The sequence below is a fragment of the Euprymna scolopes genome, chromosome 22, assembly GCF_053919585.1.
Source record: "Euprymna scolopes isolate OS-2025 chromosome 22, ASM5391958v1, whole genome shotgun sequence".
NCBI lineage: Eukaryota > Metazoa > Mollusca > Cephalopoda > Sepiida > Sepiolidae > Euprymna > Euprymna scolopes.
The window spans coordinates 29,685,314-29,708,667 of record NC_136503.1 but is presented as its reverse complement, the minus strand read 5'-3'; the positions used below and the strand labels follow the sequence as shown (position 1 = coordinate 29,708,667).

The window sequence follows — 23,354 nt, the reverse complement described above, 5'->3', positions numbered from 1 at the left end:
TAGCATAAAAAAGGAAGATTATGTTAAAATATTGGATGAAAACCTGAAAGACTCTGCTAAAGAGCTCTCACTTGGTCGTCGTTGGTGGTTCATGCAAGATAATGACCCAAAGCATTCGGCTAAACTGACTAAGAAATGGCTTGAGGACAATCATATTAATGTTTTGGAGTGGCCATCACAAAGCCCAGACCTTAATCCAATTGAAAATTTATGGAGAACATTAAAATTGAGGGTAATGCAAAGGAAGCCTAAGAATCTTATTCAATTGGAGGATTATTGTCAGGAAGAGTGGGCTAAAATTACTACTGAAGAGTGCAACAACTTGGTTGTATACTATGAAAAGCGACTGAGGAGGGTAATCAAAGCCAAAGGCTATACAATTGATTATTAAATAAATCGTGCCAATAATTTTGAACAAGGGTTTTTTGCAATTATGTTTGTTGTTCCTTTGTTATTTATTTTTTCTAAAATCCGATTGCTGCATCGGAAAGGCCAGTTAAAAATACATAATATACTTTGTTATTTTCTTTAATTTAATCCCTTTTTTAGAATTTATTAGACAAAATTTAACTTTTATTTTACCGTGCCAATAAATATGATCATCACTGTATATTATTATGTAATAACTGTGGTTAAATTGATGATACAAATCCGTATATATTTAACGTATATAATAACACACTAACAAGTAAATTTAATGATCGATACATACAACAGATATTAGTGGATTCTGTGTGTGTGTGTGTGTGTGTGTGTGTGTGTGTGTGTGCGCGCGCGCCACGCGCATGCGTGCGTGCATGTGCGTGCGCGTTTCCAACTTACAATGGACAAAGACAAGTTAATGAATCGGTCATGAGAGATTATTGGAACATAAAAAAACATTTTTATGTTTTAAATAAATGCATAAAAATATTTTTCTCATTTTAAACGTAGCGGGGTTGCGTGTGATTGGTGTACAATCGGTGACAATAGATGCAATGGGTGTATGTGTTCAGGCTTCACAGGCAGTGGCGATGGTAAGAGTGAACAAAATGCAATAAATCCAGCTCGTTTATTCAGACGGTTGTATGTATTCAGATGCCAACCCTGATATTTCTGTATATCGCAGATAGACAGTTTTATATCGCCCATTATATATGTTTTTTTTCTTTTAAATAAATCAAATACTTGGGATTCCTTCTATCCTTTCGTTGTTTCAAACATTCCCATAAAAAGCAAGGAGTGCTAAATTTAAATAAATTTATATTGTGTATATATATATATATATATATATATATATATATATATATATATATATATATATGTGTGTGTGTGTGTGTGTGTGTGTGTGTGTGTGTGTGTGTGTGTGTATGTATTTATATATATCTATATATATGTGTGTGTGTATATGTATATATATATCTATCTATATATATATATATATATATATATATATGTATGTATGTATGTGTGTGTGTGTGTGTGTGTGTGTGTGTGTGTGTGTGTGTGTGTGTGTGTGTGTGTATTAAAAAAATTCAAAAATGTTGCTAATGACTTTGGATCAAATTTGATGCGAATTTGAAATATTTGAATGAAAAATTATTCTCATATTATTGCTATATATTATTGTTATTATATATATATTTAAATATTTTTTGCGGGGTACAAAATTTTATTATGGCTATGTAAAGACTAAATTTAAACTTGTTAGAAAACATTATTTATTTAAGATTGTGAAATTAAAAAATAAAAATGAATGTGTCAGCTGACCGGTTTCGAAGCTCGCTCAACAGAGCTAAAATCGAGCTTAATTACGTTTTAAAAAGAAACGGGGGTAACAATGAATCGGAGATGAAAAAGTAGGGGGGAATATATAAAAAAAGGGGGTTTAATTATTAAATAGAAACTAGATTAAGTCCTAAGAGATTCTATTTTGTTTGCAAAGAGAAGGTCTCAGAGTCTTAATATATATAGTTTCTAGAATTTTAAGATGATAAAGAGAGTGCGACTTACTAAGGATGGAAAAAAAGTCAGCACTAAAATTCAAAGCACAAATACGATTATTTATAAGGTGCTCTCCTATAGATGAGCCGTGGGTATTGTTCAAAACGTCCGAAGGTAGGTAATTTCCATTTCGAATTTTGGATTGAACATGTTGTTTTACCCTATAATCTAATCTTTGAGACGTCCGCCCGACATAGCGCACACCGCAGCTACATTTAAATAAATAAATAATAGAATTGTTATGGTGGGGGGAGGGGAAGAACGTCTTTACAAATTGAAGACAAAATGGGTTTACAAGAAAAAACAACACGGGTATTTGATGCAAAGTAACATTGTTGTACGACAGAAGAAATTTGCTTGGCAAATCTTTCACTAACATTACCTAGCCAAGGTAGACGTAGGTAGATAGGGCACTTGTCGACAGATGCCTGTTTAATGGCAAATTCAAAAAACACGATTCAACCGGATAAGAATTGAACACAAAAAATCCGCCCATCACCACTAACCAACCGTCCACGAATACGGTGCGTTAATCAATTGCGCCAACCCAGCTGCTGCTTTTGTGCAACGTTGCATTAATATCTTTTTATTACGAAACATTTATAACTAAATCAAGGAATCGAACTCTGTAATATAATCAAAATAGTAAGAAATATACAATTACAAAAGTTTACATTGAAAATATTTCATTACATTAAAATGCAGCTCAAAAGTATAATCCTAAGTGATTGTATAATATTCTGTTTAACTATAGACAATTCAAATAAAACCATTGCTCCGGATGAGGGTCGAACTCACAACCTCCGCATATCTTTTACCGTTAACCAACTATCTATAAGTACGGACCGCTAACCGATTGCGCAACCGTAGCTTCCATTTTATTGCAAAATAGCATTAATATTAGGATTTTTTAATACGAATTAACACATAATACTCTGTAATTTCAAGACAATGGCAAACATTATGTAACTACAAAAGTTTACATTGAAAATGTTTCATTACATTGAAATGCAGGTCAAAAGTCTAATCCTAAGTGATTATATAATCATCTGTTCACTCATAGCAAATCCACATATAACCATTGCTCGGGGTGAGGGTCGAACTCACAACCACCGACTATCTTTTACCATTAACCAACTGTACAGCGCGATAAGTGATTGAGCCGCCGGAGCTTAAACCTTATTGCCAAATAGCATTAATATTAGGATTTTTATTACGAATTAACACATCATACTCTGTAATTTAAAGAAAATAGTAAAAATATGGAATTACAAAAGTTTACATTGAAAATGTTTCATTACATTGAAATGCAGGTCAAAAGTCTAATCCTATGTGATTGTATAATCTTCTGTTTAACCATAGACAATTCAAATAAAACAATTGCTCCGCGTGAGGGTCGAACTCACAACCTCCGCATATCTTTTACCATTAGCCAACTGTCTATAAGTACGACGCGCTAACCGATTGCGCCCCCGGAGGTTACACTTTATTGCAAAATAGCATTAATATTAGGATTTGTTTATTACGAATTAACACATCATACTCTGTAATATAAATAAAATAGTAAGAAATAGTTAATTACAAAGGTACACATTGAAAATTTTTCATTACATAAAATGCAGTTAAAAAGTCTAATCCTAAGTGATTGTATAATCTTCTGTTTAACCAGATTAAAATTCAAATAAAACCATTGCTCCGGGTGAGGGTCGAACTCACAACCTCCGCATATCTTTTACCATTAACCAACTGTCTATAAGTACGGCGCGCTAACCGATTGCGCCACCGGAGCTTACACTTTATTGCAAAATAGCATTAATATTAGGATTTGTTTATTACGAATTAACACATCATACTCTGTAATATAAACAAAATATTAAGAAATAGGTAATTACAAAAGTTTACATTGAAAATGTTTCATTACATTGAAATGCAGGTCAAAAGTCTAATCCTAAGTGATTGTATAATCTTCTGTTTAACCATAGCAAATTAAAATAAAACCAGTACTCCTAGTAAGGGTCGAACTCACAACCTCCGCATATTTTTCCCATTAACCAACTGTCCATAAGTACGGCGCGCTAACCGATTGCGCCACCGGAGCTTACACTTTATTGCAAATTGCATTAATATTAGGATTTGTTTATTACGAATTAACACATGATACTCTGTAATACAAACACAATAGTAAGAAATAGGTAATTACAAAAGTTAACATTGAAAATGTTTCATTACATTGAAATGCAGGTCAAAAGTCTAATCCTAAGTGATTGTATAATCTTCTGTTTAACCATAGACAATTCAAATAAAACCATTGCTCCGGGTGAGGGTCGAACTGACAACCTCCGCATATCTTTTACCATTAAACAAATGTCTATAATACGGTGCCGTTAGCAGTATCAGAATTTTGGGGACATTCGCAGGCGAAGTCGCCATTTTTAATATACACCTATCTTTCTTTCAGATTTTAATAATAGTAAAACGTAATTTAAACCCGTAAATTTTATTTCAATAAAACGAGCAAAGACCAAATTTTAATATCATAAAAGCTTTAATAGAGAAATAAACAATTTTATTTATTTTTCCGTCGATTTCTTCACTTAACATTCGAACAATAACATTACTTGAATCTTACGATAATTATTTTAACGGCAAAATAAAGAACTTACCTGGTTAATGAGTAAGATATGCTTTCTTTTAATCTTCCTGTATGAGAATTTATTCATATTTATGTATTATAATCCATGTATTTTTAAATGGAAGGATTTTTCCAACACACATCGCGACCACGCGTGTCTTTAAAGCAAGTTGTAACGACACCGGAAGTGAAAAATTATCTCTTACTTATGTACGGAGGCCTATAAGTGTAAAAAAAAAACACTAATTCAGAAACCTTAATAATCTCGATATTGGATTATATTGAATAAAGTGTGGAATTCTTCATATTTACAATATATGATTAAACAAATATTTAATGTAATAATAACAATAATAACAAACCAAAACACGTCTTCTTTATAATATAAGTTTTTTATTCCGTTTTGTATAAAATAAACGAAGGTAACACTTTCGGATTGACATTTCCTATTTTGCAATGTCAGTAAGATTTTAATCAAATAATTTCTTATAAATTCTTCAAAGATGTGAGAAATTAAGCAGAAAGGCAAAGAAATTCCATTTGCATTTATTGAAATAAGAAATTGAGTTTATTTTAAATTCAGTGGGAACAAATTAAGATAAGTTTGCAAATGTCTTTAAAACAAGAAAATAAATAAAATTTTCCAGCGTACATTTTGAAATCAGAATAAAAGTTTAAATAATTTTATTAAAAACAAAATAAGAAAATATAAATTCTCTTTAGACAGATTTAAATTCCAGAATAAAAAGTTTTTCAATATTTGTCTTTTTTTTTACAAGAAAATAAATTTTTCCAGCAGACAGTTTGAATTTAGAATAAAAGGTTTGGATTCAACCTTTCGGTAAGTTTGGGAAAAGATGTTATAAATAATAAACTAGACAAAATACTATTAAAAATCAACCGAATATATGTCAACTTATGTCACGGTAACATATATTGAGCGAATTTCTAACAGTATTTTGTCTAGTTTATAATTTATAATACCTTTTTCCAAACTTACCCTCTCCGAGAGAGAGTCGGGCGCCATTTTGAATTTTAAACACTGCATGTTTTTCGAGCTGAATAAACATGTTACATTGTTACACTGAATAAAAACACAAAAAATATATCCAGTTAGGTAGAAATGTAACTTATCTTGCCTTTGATAACATTTATTTGTTCTATATTTGTTTTGGGACAACTTTTTCGAATTTCTCAACTCACTTTATAAGTTCTGGAAGTATATTCCAGAAAGAAAATAAACCCACTTTAAAAATAGAAATTACGAGTTTTTTATATTTTATCTTGCCTTTGATAACATTTATTTGCTATATTTTTGTTTTTAGACCACTTTCTTTTTAATCTATGTGTACAGACAGAGACACTAGTAATACAAACGTAACTTTTTATCGCCGAAACATTTTCGGCGATAAAGTGAACTTACCTGAAAAATTAATGTTTTTTACTCAAATAAAGTTTAAAAAGTCAAAATAAAATTTAAATACAACTTTCTCATCAGTTACAGAAAGTTAAAAAATACGGGTAGTAAAAAAAAAAACAAAAAAACTCACCATTATTCCAATAAAATTCTTTAAAAACTAGTAAATACGTCTGAACGTCTGCTCCGAAGAATGCTGAATGTCGGGTCAACGCGTGGCCTTCGTGGACGGTGTTTTTGCCTGACTTAAGGGAGATAACTTGTCCGGTTTTTTTATTATTGTGCCTTGACGCTATCGTAGAAAAAATCTGATAGTTTTCATTTTTTCAATAACACGAATTACTATATGACGCAGATGTTCATTGGTATTTTTCTTTTTTTAATATCTTAAAGAAATACCTGAATATTTTTTTTATTATACTATACATCTGCATAATCCGAATTCGTCTTTTTTTTTTATATATCGAAAAAGAGGAAACCAGGAATTAAATATAATTATATAAACTGATCGACTATTAATTACTGGAAAATTCTAAACAAAAATTAAGCTTCCTCGTAAAAAAAAAATAAAAATAAAAATAACACGTGGTTATCGAAAAAAGAAGGATTTAAATTTTGGACTTTACCGGTAAATTACCAGATAAGTGATATTTTTTGTTGTTTTAAATTTGAGTATTTTATTTATTTATGTTTTATCTTCAATTTGTGATATATAAAACGTTTCAAGCAAAATTAATTATTAAATTTCTCATAGACATTCCAAAATGGGGGGGGGTGAATTTATAAAACAACGTTTGTCTAAAATATTATATTTAGTTTATCGGAAAGAGCATAAAATTTTACATTCACCCTGAAAAAAACGGAACAATTGAACGAATAGGAAAATTTTGATAGATTTTTAAAGTTTAAAAATTGAAAAATATTCATCTCAAAAAAATCAATTGATTTCATTACGTAACAAAATGGCTTCCCATAACGCACGCACGCACTTTGTACACAATGTTTTTTAAACAATGAAAAATAATATTTCTATTATTTTTTAAACAACTTAAATAGTTTATTTTGGAAGCATATTCTATAAAGAACATAAATAACCCACTTTAGAAAGAGAAATTACGAGTTTTCTATATTTTAATCGCAGTTTTCTGTAAGGGGTGTCAAAAATTCCCCCAAAACTCTGATACTGCTCGGTGCGCTAACCGATTGCGCGACCGGAGCTTACACTTTATTGCAAAATGGCATTAATATTAGGATTTTTTATTACGAATTAATACATCATACTCTGTAATTTAAAGAAAATAGTAAGAAATATGGAATCTTCTGTTAAACCATAGACAATTCAAATAAAACAATTGCTCCGGGTGAAGTCGAACTCATAACCTGCGCATATCTTTTATCATTAACTAACTGTCTATAAGTACGACGCGCTAACCGATTGCGCCCCCGGAGGTTACACTTTATTGCAAAATAGCATTAATATTAGGATTTTTTATTACGAATTAACACATCATACTCTGTAATATGAAGAAAATAGTAAGAAATAGGTAATTACAAAAGTTTACATGGAAAATGTTTCATTACATTGAAATGCAGGTCAAAAGTCTAATCCTAAGTGATTGTATAATCTTCTGTTTAAGCATAGACAATTCAAATAAAACCATTGCTCCGGGTGAGGGTCGAACTCACAACCTCCACATATCTTTTACCATTAGCCAACTGTCTATACGTACGACGCGCTAACCGATTGCGCCACCGGAGGTTACCCTTTATTGCAAAATAGCATTAATATTAGGATTTTTTATTACGAATTAACACATGATACTCTGTAATATAAACAAAATAGTAAGAAATAGGTAATTACAAAAGTTTACATTGAAAATGTTTTATTACATTGAAATGCAGGTCAAAAGTCTAATCCTAAGTGATTGTATAATCTTCTGTTTAACCATAGACAATTCAAATAAAACCATTGCTCCCGGTGAGGGTCGAACTCACAACCTCCGCATATCTTTTACCATTAGCCAACTGTCTATAAGTACGGCGCGCTAACCGATTGCGCCACCGGAGCTTACACTTTATTGCAAAATAGCATTACTATTAGGATTTTTTATTACGAATTAACACATCATACTCTTTAATATTAAGAAAATAGTAAGAAATAGGTAAGTACAAAAGTTTACATTGAAAATGTTTCATTACATTGAAATCCAGGTCAAAGGTCTAATCCTTAGTGATTGTATAATCTTCTGTTTAACCATAGACAATTCAAACAAAACCATTGCTCCGGGTGAGGGTACAAAATCAACACCTCTTTATATCTTTTACCATTAGAAAACTGTCTATAAGTACGGCGCGCTAACCGATTGCGCCCCCGGAGGTTACACTTTATTGCAAAATAGCATTAATATTAGGATTTTTTATTACGAATTAACACATCATACTCTTTAATATAAAGAAAATAGTAAGAAATAGGTAATTACAAAAGTTTACATTGAAAATGTTTCATTACATTGAAATGCAGGTCAAAAGTCTAATCCTAAGTGATTGTAAAATCTTCTGTTTAACCATAGACAATTCAAATAAAACCATTGCTCCCGGTGAGGGTCGAACTCACAACCTCCACATATCTTTTACCATTAGCCAACTGTCTATAAGTACGGCGCGCTAACCGATTGCGCCACCAGAGGTTACACTTTATTGCAAAATAGCATTAATATTATGATTTTTTATTACGAATTAACACATCATACTCTTTAATATAAAGAAAATAGTAAGAAATAGGTAAGTACAAAAGTTTACATTGAAAATGTTTCATTACATTGAAATGCAGGTAAAAAGTCTAATCCTAAGTAATTGTATAATCTTCTGTTTAACAATAGACACTTCAAATAAAACCATTGCTCCGGGTGAGGGTACAAAATCAACACCTCTTTATATCTTTTACCATTAACCAACTGTCTATAAGTACAGTCCGCTAACCGATTGCGCCCGCGGAGGTTTCACTTTATTGCAAAATAGCATTAATATTAGGATTTGTTTATTACGAATTAACACATAATACTCTTTAATATAAGGAAAATAGTCAGAAATAGGTAATTACAAAAGTTTACATTGAAAATGTTTCATTACATTGAAATGCAGGTCAAAAGTCTAATCCTAAGTGATTGTAAAATGTTCTGTTTAACCATAGACAATTCAAATAAAACCATTGCTCCGGGTGAGGGTCGAACTCAAAACCTCCGCATATCTTTTACCATTAGCCAACTGTCTATAAGTACGGTGCGCTAACCGATTGCGCCACCGGAGCTTACACTTTATTGCAAAATAGCATTAATATTAGGATTTTTTATTACGAATTAACACATCATACTCTTTAATATACAAAACATAGTAACAAATAGGTAATTACAAAAGTTTACATTGAAAATGTTTCATTACATTGAAATGCAGGTAACAAGTTTAATCCTAAGTGATTGTAAAATGTTCCGTTTAACCATAGACAATTCAAATAAAACATTGCTCCGGGTGAGAGTCGAACTCATAACCTCCGCATATCTTTTACCATTAGCCAACTGTCTATAAGTACGGCGCGCTAACCGATTGCGCAACCAGAGCTTCCACTTTATTGCAAAATAGCATTAATATTAGGATTTTTTATTACGAATTAACACATCATACTCTTTAATATAAAGAAAATAGTAAGAAATAGGTAATTACAAAAGTTTACATTGAAAATGTTTCATTACATTGAAATGCAGGTCAAAATCTAATCCTAAGTGATTGTAAAATGTTCCGTTTAACCATAGACAATTCAAATAAAACCATTGCTCCGGGTGAGGGTCGAACTCACAACCTCCGCATATCTTTTACCATTAGCCAACTGTCTATAAGTACGGCGCGCTAACCGATTGCGCCACCGGAGCTTACACTTTATTGCAAAATAGCATTAATATTAGGATTTTTTATTACGAATTAACACATCATACTCTTTAATATAGAGAAAATAGTAAGAAACAGGTAATTACAAAAGTTTACATTGAAACTGTTTCATTACATTGAAATGCAGGTCAAAAGTCTAATCCTAAGTGATTGTAAAATGTTCTGTTAATCCATATACAATTCAAATATAATGTTACTCCGGGAGAGGGTCGAACTCACAACCTCCGCATATCTTTTACCATTAGCCAACTGTCTATAAGTACGGCGCGCTAACCGATTGCGCCACCGGAGCTTACACGTTATTGCAAATTGCATTAATATTAGGATTTGTTTATTACGAATTAACACATGATACTCTGTAATACAAACACAATAGTAAGAAATAGGTAATTACAAAAGTTAACATTGAAAATGTTTCATTACATTGAAATGCAGGTCAAAAGTCTAATCCTAAGTGATTGTATAATCTTCTGTTTAACCATAGACAATTCAAATAAAACCATTGCTCCGGGTGAGGGTCGAACTGACAACCTCCGCATATCTTTTACCATTAAACAAATGTCTATAATACGGTGCCGTTAGCAGTATCAGAATTTTGGGGACATTCGCAGGCGAAGTCGCCATTTTTAATATACACCTATCTTTCTTTCAGATTTTAATAATAGTAAAACGTAATTTAAACCCGTAAATTTTATTTCAATAAAACGAGCAAAGACCAAATTTTAATATCATAAAAGCTTTAATAGAGAAATAAACAATTTTATTTATTTTTCCGTCGATTTCTTCACTTAACATTCGAACAATAACATTACTTGAATCTTACGATAATTATTTTAACGGCAAAATAAAGAACTTACCTGGTTAATGAGTAAGATATGCTTTCTTTTAATCTTCCTGTATGAGAATTTATTCATATTTATGTATTATAATCCATGTATTTTTAAATGGTAGGATTTTTCCAACACACATCGCGACCACGCGTGTCTTTAAAGCAAGTTGTAACGACACCGGAAGTGAAAAATTATCTCTTACTTATGTACGGAGGCCTATAAGTGTAAAAAAAAAACACTAATTCAGAAACCTTAATAATCTCGATATTGGATTATATTGAATAAAGTGTGGAATTCTTCATATTTACAATATATGATTAAACAAATATTTAATGTAATAATAACAATAATAACAAACCAAAACACGTCTTCTTTATAATATAAGTTTTTTATTCCGTTTTGCATAAAATAAACGAAGGTAACACTTTCGGATTGACATTTCCTATTTTGCAATGTCAGTAAGATTTTAATCAAATAATTTCTTATAAATTCTTCAAAGATGTGAGAAATTAAGCAGAAAGGCAAAGAAATTCCATTTGCATTTATTGAAATAAGAAATTGAGTTTATTTTAAATTCAGTGGGAACAAATTAAGATAAGTTTGCAAATGTCTTTAAAACAAGAAAATAAATAAAATTTTCCAGCGTACATTTTGAAATCAGAATAAAAGTTTAAATAATTTTATTAAAAACAAAATAAGAAAATATAAATTCTCTTTAGACAGATTTAAATTCCAGAATAAAAAGTTTTTCAATATTTGTCTTTTTTTTTACAAGAAAATAAATTTTTCCAGCAGACAGTTTGAATTTAGAATAAAAGGTTTGGATTCAACCTTTCGGTAAGTTTGGGAAAAGATGTTATAAATAATAAACTAGACAAAATACTATTAAAAATCAACCGAATATATGTCAACTTATGTCACGGTAACATATATTGAGCGAATTTCTAATAGTATTTTGTCTAGTTTATAATTTATAATACCTTTTTCCAAACTTACCCTCTCCGAGAGAGAGTCGGGCGCCATTTTGAATTTTAAACACTGCATGTTTTTCGAGCTGAATAAACATGTTACATTGTTACACTGAATAAAAACACAAAAAATATATCCAGTTAGGTAGAAATGTAACTTATCTTGCCTTTGATAACATTTATTTGTTCTATATTTGTTTTGGGACAACTTTTTCGAATTTCTCAACTCACTTTATAAGTTCTGGAAGTATATTCCAGAAAGAAAATAAACCCACTTTAAAAATAGAAATTACGAGTTTTTTATATTTTATCTTGCCTTTGATAACATTTATTTGCTATATTTTTGTTTTTAGACCACTTTCTTTTTAATCTATGTGTACAGACAGAGACACTAGTAATACAAACGTAACTTTTTATCGCCGAAACATTTTCGGCGATAAAGTGAACTTACCTGAAAAATTAATGTTTTTTACTCAAATAAAGTTTAAAAAGTCAAAATAAAATTTAAATACAACTTTCTCATCAGTTACAGAAAGTTAAAAAATACGGGTAGTAAAAAAAAAAACAAAAAAACTCACCATTATTCCAATAAAATTCTTTAAAAACTAGTAAATACGTCTGAACGTCTGCTCCGAAGAATGCTGAATGTCGGGTCAACGCGTGGCCTTCGTGGACGGTGTTTTTGCCTGACTTAAGGGAGATAACTTGTCCGGTTTTTTTATTATTGTGCCTTGACGCTATCGTAGAAAAAATCTGATAGTTTTCATTTTTTCAATAACACGAATTACTATATGACGCAGATGTTCATTGGTATTTTTCTTTTTTTAATATCTTAAAGAAATACCTGAATATTTTTTTTATTATACTATACATCTGCATAATCCGAATTCGTCTTTTTTTTTTATATATCGAAAAAGAGGAAACCAGGAATTAAATATAATTATATAAACTGATCGACTATTAATTACTGGAAAATTCTAACAAAAATTAAGCTTCCTCGTAAAAAAAAAATAAAAATAAAAATAACACGTGGTTATCGAAAAAAGAAGGATTTAAATTTTGGACTTTACCGGTAAATTACCAGATAAGTGATATTTTTTGTTGTTTTAAATTTGAGTATTTTATTTATTTATGTTTTATCTTCAATTTGTGATATATAAAACGTTTCAAGCAAAATTAATTATTAAATTTCTCATAGACATTCCAAAATGGGGGGGTGAATTTATAAAACAACGTTTGTCTAAAATATTATATTTAGTTTATCGGAAAGAGCATAAAATTTTACATTCACCCTGAAAAAAACGGAACAATTGAACGAATAGGAAAATTTTGATAGATTTTTAAAGTTTAAAAATTGAAAAATATTCATCTCAAAAAAATCAATTGATTTCATTACGTAACAAAATGGCTTCCCATAACGCACGCACGCACTTTGTACACAATGTTTTTTAAACAATGAAAAATAATATTTCTATTATTTTTTAAACAACTTAAATAGTTTATTTTGGAAGCATATTCTATAAAGAACATAAATAACCCACTTTAGAAAGAGAAATTACGAGTTTTCTATATTTTAATCGCAGTTTTCTGTAAGGGGTGTCAAAAATTCCCCCAAAACTCTGATACTGCTCGGTGCGCTAACCGATTGCGCGACCGGAGCTTACACTTTATTGCAAAATGGCATTAATATTAGGATTTTTTATTACGAATTAATACATCATACTCTGTAATTTAAAGAAAATAGTAAGAAATATGGAATCTTCTGTTAAACCATAGACAATTCAAATAAAACAATTGCTCCGGGTGAAGTCGAACTCATAACCTGCGCATATCTTTTATCATTAACTAACTGTCTATAAGTACGACGCGCTAACCGATTGCGCCCCCGGAGGTTACACTTTATTGCAAAATAGCATTAATATTAGGATTTTTTATTACGAATTAACACATCATACTCTGTAATATGAAGAAAATAGTAAGAAATAGGTAATTACAAAAGTTTACATGGAAAATGTTTCATTACATTGAAATGCAGGTCAAAAGTCTAATCCTAAGTGATTGTATAATCTTCTGTTTAAGCATAGACAAGTCAAATAAAACCATTGCTCCGGGTGAGGGTCGAACTCACAACCTCCACATATCTTTTACCATTAGCCAACTGTCTATACGTACGACGCGCTAACCGATTGCGCCACCGGAGGTTACCCTTTATTGCAAAATAGCATTAATATTAGGATTTTTTATTACGAATTAACACATCATACTCTGTAATATAAACAAAATAGTAAGAAATAGGTAATTACAAAAGTTTACATTGAAAATGTTTTATTACATTGAAATGCAGGTCAAAAGTCTAATCCTAAGTGATTGTATAATCTTCTGTTTAACCATAGACAATTCAAATAAAACCATTGCTCCGGGTGAGGGTCGAACTCACAACCTCCGCATATCTTTTACCATTAGCCAACTGTCTATAAGTACGGCGCGCTAACCGATTGCGCCACCGGTGCTTACACTTTATTGCAAAATAGCATTAATATTAGGATTTTTTATTACGAATTAACACATCATACTCTTTAATATAAAGAAAATAGTAAGAAATAGGTAAGTACAAAAGTTTACATTGAAAATGTTTCATTACATTGAAATCCAGGTCAAAGGTCTAATCCTTAGTGATTGTATAATCTTCTGTTTAACCATAGACAATTCAAACAAAACCATTGCTCCGGGTGAGGGTACAAAATCAACACCTCTTTATATCTTTTACCATTAGAAAACTGTCTATAAGTACGGCGCGCTAACCGATTGCGCCCCCGGAGGTTACACTTTATTGCAAAATAGCATTAATATTAGGATTTTTTATTACGAATTAACACATCATACTCTTTAATATAAAGAAAATAGTAAGAAATAGGTAATTACAAAAGTTTACATTGAAAATGTTTCATTACATTGAAATGCAGGTCAAAAGTCTTATCCTAAGTGATTGTATAATCTTCTGTTTAACCATAGACAATTCAAACAAAACCATTGCTCCGGGTGAGGGTACAAAATCAACACCTCTTTATATCTTTTACCATTAACCAACTGTCTATAAGTACAGTCCGCTAACCGATTGCGCCCGCGGAGGTTTCACTTTATTGCAAAATAGCATTAATATTAGGATTTGTTTATTACGAATTAACACATAATACTCTTTAATATAAGGAAAAATAGTCAGAAATAGGTAATTACAAAAGTTTACATTGAAAATGTTTCATTACATTGAAATGCAGGTCAAAAGTCTAATCCTAAGTGATTGTAAAATGTTCTGTTTAACCATAGACAATTCAAATAAAACCATTGCTCCGGGTGAGGGTCGAACTCAAAACCTCCGCCTATCTTTTACCATTAGCCAACTGTCTATAAGTACGGTGCGCTAACCGATTGCGCCACCGGAGCTTACACTTTATTGCAAAATAGCATTAATATTAGGATTTTTTATTACGAATTAACACATCATACTCTTTAATATACAAAACATAGTAACAAATAGGTAATTACAAAAGTTTACATTGAAAATGTTTCATTACATTGAAATGCAGGTAACAAGTTTAATCCTAAGTGATTGTAAAATGTTCCGTTTAACCATAGACAATTCAAATAAAACATTGCTCCGGGTGAGAGTCGAACTCATAACCTCCGCATATCTTTTACCATTAGCCAACTGTCTATAAGTACGGCGCGCTAACCGATTGCGCAACCAGAGCTTCCACTTTATTGCAAAATAGCATTAATATTAGGATTTTTTATTACGAATTAACACATCATACTCTTTAATATAAAGAAAATAGTAAGAAATAGGTAATTACAAAAGTTTACATTGAAAATGTTTCATTACATTGAAATGCAGGTCAAAAGTCTAATCCTAAGTGATTGTAAAATGTTCCGTTTAACCATAGACAATTCAAATAAAACCATTGCTCCGGGTGAGGGTCGAACTCACAACCTCCGCATATCTTTTACCATTAGCCAACTGTCTATAAGTACGGCGCGCTAACCGATTGCGCCACCGGAGCTTACACTTTATTGCAAAATAGCATTAATATTAGGATTTTTTATTACGAATTAACACATCATACTCTTTAATATAGAGAAAATAGTAAGAAACAGGTAATTACAAAAGTTTACATTGAAACTGTTTCATTACATTGAAATGCAGGTCAAAAGTCTAATCTTAAGTGATTGTAAAATGTTCTGTTAATCCATATACAATTCAAATATAATGTTACTCCGGGAGAGGGTCGAACTCACAACCTCCGCATATCTTTTACCATTAGCCAACTGTCTATAAGTACGGCGCGCTAACCGATTGCGCCACCGAAGCTTACGCTTTATTGCAAAATAGCATTAATATTAAGATTGTTTATTACGAATTAACACATCATACTCTTTAATATAAAGAAAATAGTAAGAAATAGGTAATTACAAAAGTTTACATTGAAAATGTTTCATTACATAGAAATGCCGGTCAAATGTCTAATCCTAAGTGATTGTATAATCTTCTGTTTAACCATATACAATTCAAATAAAACCATTGCTCCGGGTGAGGGTCGAACTCACAACCTCCGCATATCTTTTACCATTAGCCAACTGTCTATAAGTACGGCGCGCTAACCGATTGCGCCACCGGAGCTTACACGTTATTGCAAATTGCATTAATATTAGGATTTGTTTATTACGAATTAACACATGATACTCTGTAATACAAACACAATAGTAAGAAATAGGTAATTACAAAAGTTAACATTGAAAATGTTTCATTACATTGAAATGCAGGTCAAAAGTCTAATCCTAAGTGATTGTATAATCTTCTGTTTAACCATAGACAATTCAAATAAAACCATTGCTCCGGGTGAGGGTCGAACTGACTACCTCCGCATATCTTTTACCATTAAACAAATGTCTATAATACGGTGCCGTTAGCAGTATCAGAATTTTGGGGACATTCGCAAGCGAAGTCGCCATTTTTAATATACACCTATCTTTCTTTCAGATTTTAATAATAGTAAAACGTAATTTAAACCCGTAAATTTTATTTCAATAAAACGAGCAAAGACCAAATTTTAATATCATAAAAGCTTTAATAGAGAAATAAACAATTTTATTTATTTTTCCGTCGATTTCTTCACTTAACATTCGAACAATAACATTACTTGAATCTTACGATAATTATTTTAACGGCAAAATAAAGAACTTACCTGGTTAATGAGTAAGATATGCTTTCTTTTAATCTTCCTGTATGAGAATTTATTCATATTTATGTATTATAATCCATGTATTTTTAAATGGAAGGATTTTTCCAACACACATCGCGACCACGCGTGTCTTTAAAGCAAGTTGTAACGACACCGGAAGTGAAAAATTATCTCTTACTTATGTACGGAGGCCTATAAGTGTAAAAAAAAAACACTAATTCAGAAACCTTAATAATCTCGATATTGGATTATATTGAATAAAGTGTGGAATTCTTCATATTTACAATATATGATTAAACAAATATTTAATGTAATAATAACAATAATAACAAACCAAAACACGTCTTCTTTATAATATAAGTTTTTTATTCCGTTTTGTATAAAATAAACGAAGGTAACACTTTCGGATTGACATTTCCTATTTTGCAATGTCAGTAAGATTTTAATCAAATAATTTCTTATAAATTCTTCAAAGATGTGAGAAATTAAGCAGAAAGGCAAAGAAATTCCATTTGCATTTATTGAAATAAGAAATTGAGTTTATTTTAAATTCAGTGGGAACAAATTAAGATAAGTTTGCAAATGTCTTTAAAACAAGAAAATAAATAAAATTTTCCAGCGTACATTTTGAAATCAGAATAAAAGTTTAAATAATTTTATTAAAAACAAAATAAGAAAATATAAATTCTCTTTAGACAGATTTAAATTCCAGAATAAAAAGTTTTTCAATATTTGTCTTTTTTTTTACAAGAAAATAAATTTTTCCAGCAGACAGTTTGAATTTAGAATAAAAGGTTTGGATTCAACCTTTCGGTAAGTTTGGGAAAAGATGTTATAAATAATAAACTAGACAAAATACTATTAAAAATCAACCGAATATATGTCAACTTATGTCACGGTAACATATATTGAGCGAATTTCTAACAGTATTTTGTCTAGTTTATAATTTATAATACCTTTTTCCAAACTTACCCTCTCCGAGAGAGAGTCGGGCGCCATTTTGAATTTTAAACACTGCATGTTTTTCGAGCTGAATAAACATGTTACATTGTTACACTGAATAAAAACACAAAAAATATATCCAGTTAGGTAGAAATGTAACTTATCTTGCCTTTGATAACATTTATTTGTTCTATATTTGTTTTGGGACAACTTTTTCGAATTTCTCAACTCACTTTATAAGTTCTGGAAGTATATTCCAGAAAGAAAATAAACCCACTTTAAAAATAGAAATTACGAGTTTTTTATATTTTATCTTGCCTTTGATAACATTTATTTGCTATATTTTTGTTTTTAGACCACTTTCTTTTTAATCTATGTGTACAGACAGAGACACTAGTAATACAAACGTAACTTTTTATCGCCGAAACATTTTCGGCGATAAAGTGAACTTACCTGAAAAATTAATGTTTTTTACTCAAATAAAGTTTAAAAAGTCAAAATAAAATTTAAATACAACTTTCTCATCAGTTACAGAAAGTTAAAAAATACGGGTAGTAAAAAAAAAAACAAAAAAACTCACCATTATTCCAATAAAATTCTTTAAAAACTAGTAAATACGTCTGAACGTCTGCTCCGAAGAATGCTGAATGTCGGGTCAACGCGTGGCCTTCGTGGACGGTGTTTTTGCCTGACTTAAGGGAGATAACTTGTCCGGTTTTTTTATTATTGTGCCTTGACGCTATCGTAGAAAAAATCTGATAGTTTTCATTTTTTCAATAACACGAATTACTATATAACGCAGATGTTCATTGGTATTTTTCTTTTTTTAATATCTTAAAGAAATACCTGAATATTTTTTTTATTATACTATACATCTGCATAATCCGAATTCGTCTTTTTTTTTTATATATCGAAAAAGAGGAAACCAGGAATTAAATATAATTATATAAACTGATCGACTATTAATTACTGGAAAATTCTAAACAAAAATTAAGCTTCCTCGTAAAAAAAAAATAAAAATAAAAATAACACGTGGTTATCGAAAAAAGAAGGATTTAAATTTTGGACTTTACCGGTAAATTACCAGATAAGTGATATTTTTTGTTGTTTTAAATTTGAGTATTTTATTTATTTATGTTTTATCTTCAATTTGTGATATATAAAACGTTTCAAGCAAAATTAATTATTAAATTTCTCATAGACATTCCAAAATGGGGGGGGTGAATTTATAAAACAACGTTTGTCTAAAATATTATATTTAGTTTATCGGAAAGAGCATAAAATTTTACATTCACCCTGAAAAAAACGGAACAATTGAACGAATAGGAAAATTTTGATAGATTTTTAAAGTTTAAAAATTGAAAAATATTCATCTCAAAAAAATCAATTGATTTCATTACGTAACAAAATGGCTTCCCATAACGCACGCACGCACTTTGTACACAATGTTTTTTAAACAATGAAAAATAATATTTCTATTATTTTTTAAACAACTTAAATAGTTTATTTTGGAAGCATATTCTATAAAGAACATAAATAACCCACTTTAGAAAGAGAAATTACGAGTTTTCTATATTTTAATCGCAGTTTTCTGTAAGGGGTGTCAAAAATTCCCCCAAAACTCTGATACTGCTCGGTGCGCTAACCGATTGCGCGACCGGAGCTTAAACTTTATTGCAAAATGGCATTAATATTAGGATTTTTTATTACGAATTAATACATCATACTCTGTAATTTAAAGAAAATAGTAAGAAATATGGAATCTTCTGTTAAACCATAGACAATTCAAATAAAACAATTGCTCCGGGTGAAGTCGAACTCATAACCTGCGCATATCTTTTATCATTAACTAACTGTCTATAAGTACGACGCGCTAACCGATTGCGCCCCCGGAGGTTACACTTTATTGCAAAATAGCATTAATATTAGGATTTTTTATTACGAATTAACACATCATACTCTGTAATATGAAGAAAATAGTAAGAAATAGGTAATTACAAAAGTTTACATGGAAAATGTTTCATTACATTGAAATGCAGGTCAAAAGTCTAATCCTAAGTGATTGTATAATCTTCTGTTTAAGCATAGACAATTCAAATAAAACCATTGCTCCGGGTGAGGGTCGAACTCACAACCTCCACATATCTTTTACCATTAGCCAACTGTCTATACGTACGACGCGCTAACCGATTGCGCCACCGGAGGTTACCCTTTATTGCAAAATAGCATTAATATTAGGATTTTTTATTACGAATTAACACATCATACTCTGTAATATAAACAAAATAGTAAGAAATAGGTAATTACAAAAGTTTACATTGAAAATGTTTTATTACATTGAAATGCAGGTCAAAGGTCTAATCCTTAGTGATTGTATAATCTTCTGTTTAACCATAGACAATTCAAACAAAACCATTGCTCCGGGTGAGGGTACAAAATCAACACCTCTTTATATCTTTTACCATTAGAAAACTGTCTATAAGTACGGCGCGCTAACCGATTGCGCCCCCGGAGGTTACACTTTATTGCAAAATAGCATTAATATTAGGATTTTTTATTACGAATTAACACATCATACTCTTTAATATAAAGAAAATAGTAAGAAATAGGTAATTACAAAAGTTTACATTGAAAATGTTTCATTACATTGAAATGCAGGTCAAAAGTCTAATCCTAAGTGATTGTATAATCTTCTGTTTAACCATAGACAATTCAAATAAAACCATTGCTCCGGGTGAGGGTCGAACTCACAACCTCCACATATCTTTTACCATTAGCCAACTGTCTATAAGTACGGCGCGCTAACCGATTGCGCCACCGGAGGTTACACTTTATTGCAAAATAGCATTAATATTAGAATTTTTTATTACGAATTAACACATCAAACTCTGTAATATAAACAAAATAGTAACAAATAGGTAATTACAAAAGTTTACATTGAAAATGTTTCATTACATTGAAATGCAGGTCAAAAGTCTAATCCTAAGTGATTGTATAATCTTCTGTTTAACCATAGACAATTCAAATAAAACCATTGCTCCGGGTGAGGGTCGAACTCACAACCTCCACATATCTTTTACCATTAGCCAACTGTCTATAAGTACGGCGCGCTAACCGATTGCGCCACCAGAGGTTACACTTTATTGCAAAATAGCATTAATATTATGATTTTTTATTACGAATTAACACATCATACTCTTTAATATAAAGAAAATAGTAAGAAATAGGTAAGTACAAAAGTTTACATTGAAAATGTTTCATTACATTGAAATGCAGGTCAAAAGTCTAATCCTAAGTGATTGTATAATCTTCTGTTTAACAATAGACACTTCAAATAAAACCATTGCTCCGGGTGAGGGTACAAAATCAACACCTCTTTATATCTTTTACCATTAGCCAACTGTCTATAAGTACAGTCCGCTAACCGATTGCGCCCGCGGAGGTTTCACTTTATTGCAAAATAGCATTAATATTAGGATTTGTTTATTACGAATTAACACATCATACTCTTTAATATAAAGAAAATAGTAAGAAATAGGTAATTACAAAAGTTTACATTGAAAATGTTTCATTACATTGAAATGCAGGTCAAAAGTCTTATCCTAAGTGATTGTATAATCTTCTGTTTAACCATAGACAATTCAAACAAAACCATTGCTCCGGGTGAGGGTACAAAATCAACACCTCTTTATATCTTTTACCATTAGCCAACTGTCTATAAGTACGGCGCGCTAACCGATTGCGCCCCCGGAGGTTACACTTTATTGTAAAATAGCATTAATATTAGGATTTTTTATTACGAATTAACACATCATACTCTTTAATATAAAGAAAATAGTAAGAAATAGGTAATTACAAAAGTTTACATTGAAAATGTTTCATTACATTGAAATGCAGGTCAAAAGTCTAATCCTAAGTGATTGTATAATCTTCTGTTTAACCATAGACAATTCAAATAAAACCATTGCTCCGGGTGAGGGTCGAACTCACAACCTCCAAATATCTTTAACCATTAGCCAACTGTCTATAAGTAGTGCGCGCTAACCGATTGCGCCACCAGAGGTTACACTTTATTGCAAAATAGCATTAATATTATGATTTTTTATTACGAATTAACACATCATACTCTGTAATATAAACAAAATAGTAACAAATAGGTAATTACAAAAGTTTACATTGAAAATGTTTCATTACATTGAAATGCAGGTCAAAAGTCTAATCCTAAGTGATTGTATAATCTTCTGTTTAACCATAGACAATTCAAATAAAACCATTGCTCCGGGTGGGGGTTGAACTCACAAACTCCACATATCTTTTACCATTAGCCATCTGTCTATAAGTACGGCGCGCTAACAAATTGGTCCACCTGAGGTTACACTTTATTGCAAAATAGCATTAATATTAGGATTTTTTATTACGAATTAACACATCATACTCTTTAATATAAAGAAAATAGTAAGAAATAGGTAATTACAAAAGTTCACATTGAAAATGTTTCATTACATTGAAATGCAGGTCAAAAGTCTAATCCTAAGTGATTGTATAATCTTCTGTTTAACCATAGACAATTCAAATAAAACCAATGCTCCGGGTGAGGGTCGAACTCACAACCTCCACATATCTTTTACCATTAGCCAACTGTCTATAAGTACGGCGCGCTAACCGATTGCGCCACCAGAGGTTACACTTTATTGCAAAATAGCATTAATATTATGATTTTTTTATTACGAATTAACACATCATACTCTTTAATATAAAGAAAATAGTAAGAAATAGGTAAGTACAAAAGTTTACATTGAAAATGTTTCATTACATTGAAATGCAGGTCAAAAGTCTAATCCTAAGTGATTGTATAATCTTCTGTTTAACAATAGACACTTCAAATAAAACCATTGCTCCGGGTGAGGGTACAAAATCAACACCTCTTTATATCTTTTACCATTAACCAACTGTCTATAAGTACAGTCCGCTAACCGATTGCGCCCGCGGAAGTTTCACTTTATTGCAAAATAGCATTAATATTAGGATTTGTTTATTACGAATTAACACATAATACTCTTTAATATAAGGAAAATAGTCAGAAATAGGTAATTACAAAAGTTTACATTGAAAATGTTTCATTACATTGAAATGCAGGTCAAAAGTCTAATCCTAAGTGATTGTATAATCTTCTGTTTAACCATAGACAATTCAAATAAAACCATTGCTCCGGGTGAGGGTCGAACTCAAAACCTCCGAATATCTTTTACCATTAGCCAACTGTCTATAAGTACGGCGCGCTAACCGATTGCGCCACCAGAGCTTACACTTTATTGCAAAATAGCATTAATATTAGGATTTTTTATTACGAATTAACACATCATACTCTTTAATATAAAGAAAATAGTAAGAAATAGGTAATTACAA

The 23,354-nt window shown here is 30.7% G+C and overlaps 12 non-coding genes across 12 annotated transcripts; all 12 read right to left on the bottom strand.

The window, feature by feature from the left end:
* Positions 1-3,674: 3,674 nt before the first annotated feature.
* Trnai-uau (transfer RNA isoleucine (anticodon UAU)) lies at positions 3,675-3,772 on the bottom strand. Its single transcript has 2 exons — positions 3,735-3,772; positions 3,675-3,710 (listed from the first exon to the last, which is right to left on the bottom strand). It is a non-coding gene; the product is annotated as a tRNA-Ile (tRNA).
* A 4,230-nt stretch (positions 3,773-8,002) lies between these two features.
* Positions 8,003-8,100, bottom strand: Trnai-uau (transfer RNA isoleucine (anticodon UAU)). Its single transcript has 2 exons — positions 8,063-8,100; positions 8,003-8,038 (listed from the first exon to the last, which is right to left on the bottom strand). It is a non-coding gene; the product is annotated as a tRNA-Ile (tRNA).
* Positions 8,101-9,241: 1,141 nt separating this feature from the next.
* Positions 9,242-9,339, bottom strand: Trnai-uau (transfer RNA isoleucine (anticodon UAU)). Its single transcript has 2 exons — positions 9,302-9,339; positions 9,242-9,277 (listed from the first exon to the last, which is right to left on the bottom strand). It is a non-coding gene; the product is annotated as a tRNA-Ile (tRNA).
* A 210-nt stretch (positions 9,340-9,549) lies between these two features.
* Trnai-uau (transfer RNA isoleucine (anticodon UAU)) lies at positions 9,550-9,647 on the bottom strand. The gene is made up of 2 exons: positions 9,610-9,647; positions 9,550-9,585 (listed from the first exon to the last, which is right to left on the bottom strand). It is a non-coding gene; the product is annotated as a tRNA-Ile (tRNA).
* A 210-nt stretch (positions 9,648-9,857) lies between these two features.
* On the bottom strand, positions 9,858-9,955 carry Trnai-uau (transfer RNA isoleucine (anticodon UAU)). Its single transcript has 2 exons — positions 9,918-9,955; positions 9,858-9,893 (listed from the first exon to the last, which is right to left on the bottom strand). It is a non-coding gene; the product is annotated as a tRNA-Ile (tRNA).
* A 210-nt stretch (positions 9,956-10,165) lies between these two features.
* Positions 10,166-10,263, bottom strand: Trnai-uau (transfer RNA isoleucine (anticodon UAU)). Its single transcript has 2 exons — positions 10,226-10,263; positions 10,166-10,201 (listed from the first exon to the last, which is right to left on the bottom strand). It is a non-coding gene; the product is annotated as a tRNA-Ile (tRNA).
* A 3,918-nt stretch (positions 10,264-14,181) lies between these two features.
* On the bottom strand, positions 14,182-14,279 carry Trnai-uau (transfer RNA isoleucine (anticodon UAU)). Its single transcript has 2 exons — positions 14,242-14,279; positions 14,182-14,217 (listed from the first exon to the last, which is right to left on the bottom strand). It is a non-coding gene; the product is annotated as a tRNA-Ile (tRNA).
* Positions 14,280-15,420: 1,141 nt separating this feature from the next.
* On the bottom strand, positions 15,421-15,518 carry Trnai-uau (transfer RNA isoleucine (anticodon UAU)). The gene is made up of 2 exons: positions 15,481-15,518; positions 15,421-15,456 (listed from the first exon to the last, which is right to left on the bottom strand). It is a non-coding gene; the product is annotated as a tRNA-Ile (tRNA).
* Positions 15,519-15,729: 211 nt separating this feature from the next.
* On the bottom strand, positions 15,730-15,827 carry Trnai-uau (transfer RNA isoleucine (anticodon UAU)). The gene is made up of 2 exons: positions 15,790-15,827; positions 15,730-15,765 (listed from the first exon to the last, which is right to left on the bottom strand). It is a non-coding gene; the product is annotated as a tRNA-Ile (tRNA).
* A 210-nt stretch (positions 15,828-16,037) lies between these two features.
* Trnai-uau (transfer RNA isoleucine (anticodon UAU)) lies at positions 16,038-16,135 on the bottom strand. The gene is made up of 2 exons: positions 16,098-16,135; positions 16,038-16,073 (listed from the first exon to the last, which is right to left on the bottom strand). It is a non-coding gene; the product is annotated as a tRNA-Ile (tRNA).
* Positions 16,136-16,346: 211 nt separating this feature from the next.
* Positions 16,347-16,444, bottom strand: Trnai-uau (transfer RNA isoleucine (anticodon UAU)). Its single transcript has 2 exons — positions 16,407-16,444; positions 16,347-16,382 (listed from the first exon to the last, which is right to left on the bottom strand). It is a non-coding gene; the product is annotated as a tRNA-Ile (tRNA).
* A 4,230-nt stretch (positions 16,445-20,674) lies between these two features.
* Positions 20,675-20,772, bottom strand: Trnai-uau (transfer RNA isoleucine (anticodon UAU)). Its single transcript has 2 exons — positions 20,735-20,772; positions 20,675-20,710 (listed from the first exon to the last, which is right to left on the bottom strand). It is a non-coding gene; the product is annotated as a tRNA-Ile (tRNA).
* Between the last annotated feature and the right edge of the window lie 2,582 nt (positions 20,773-23,354).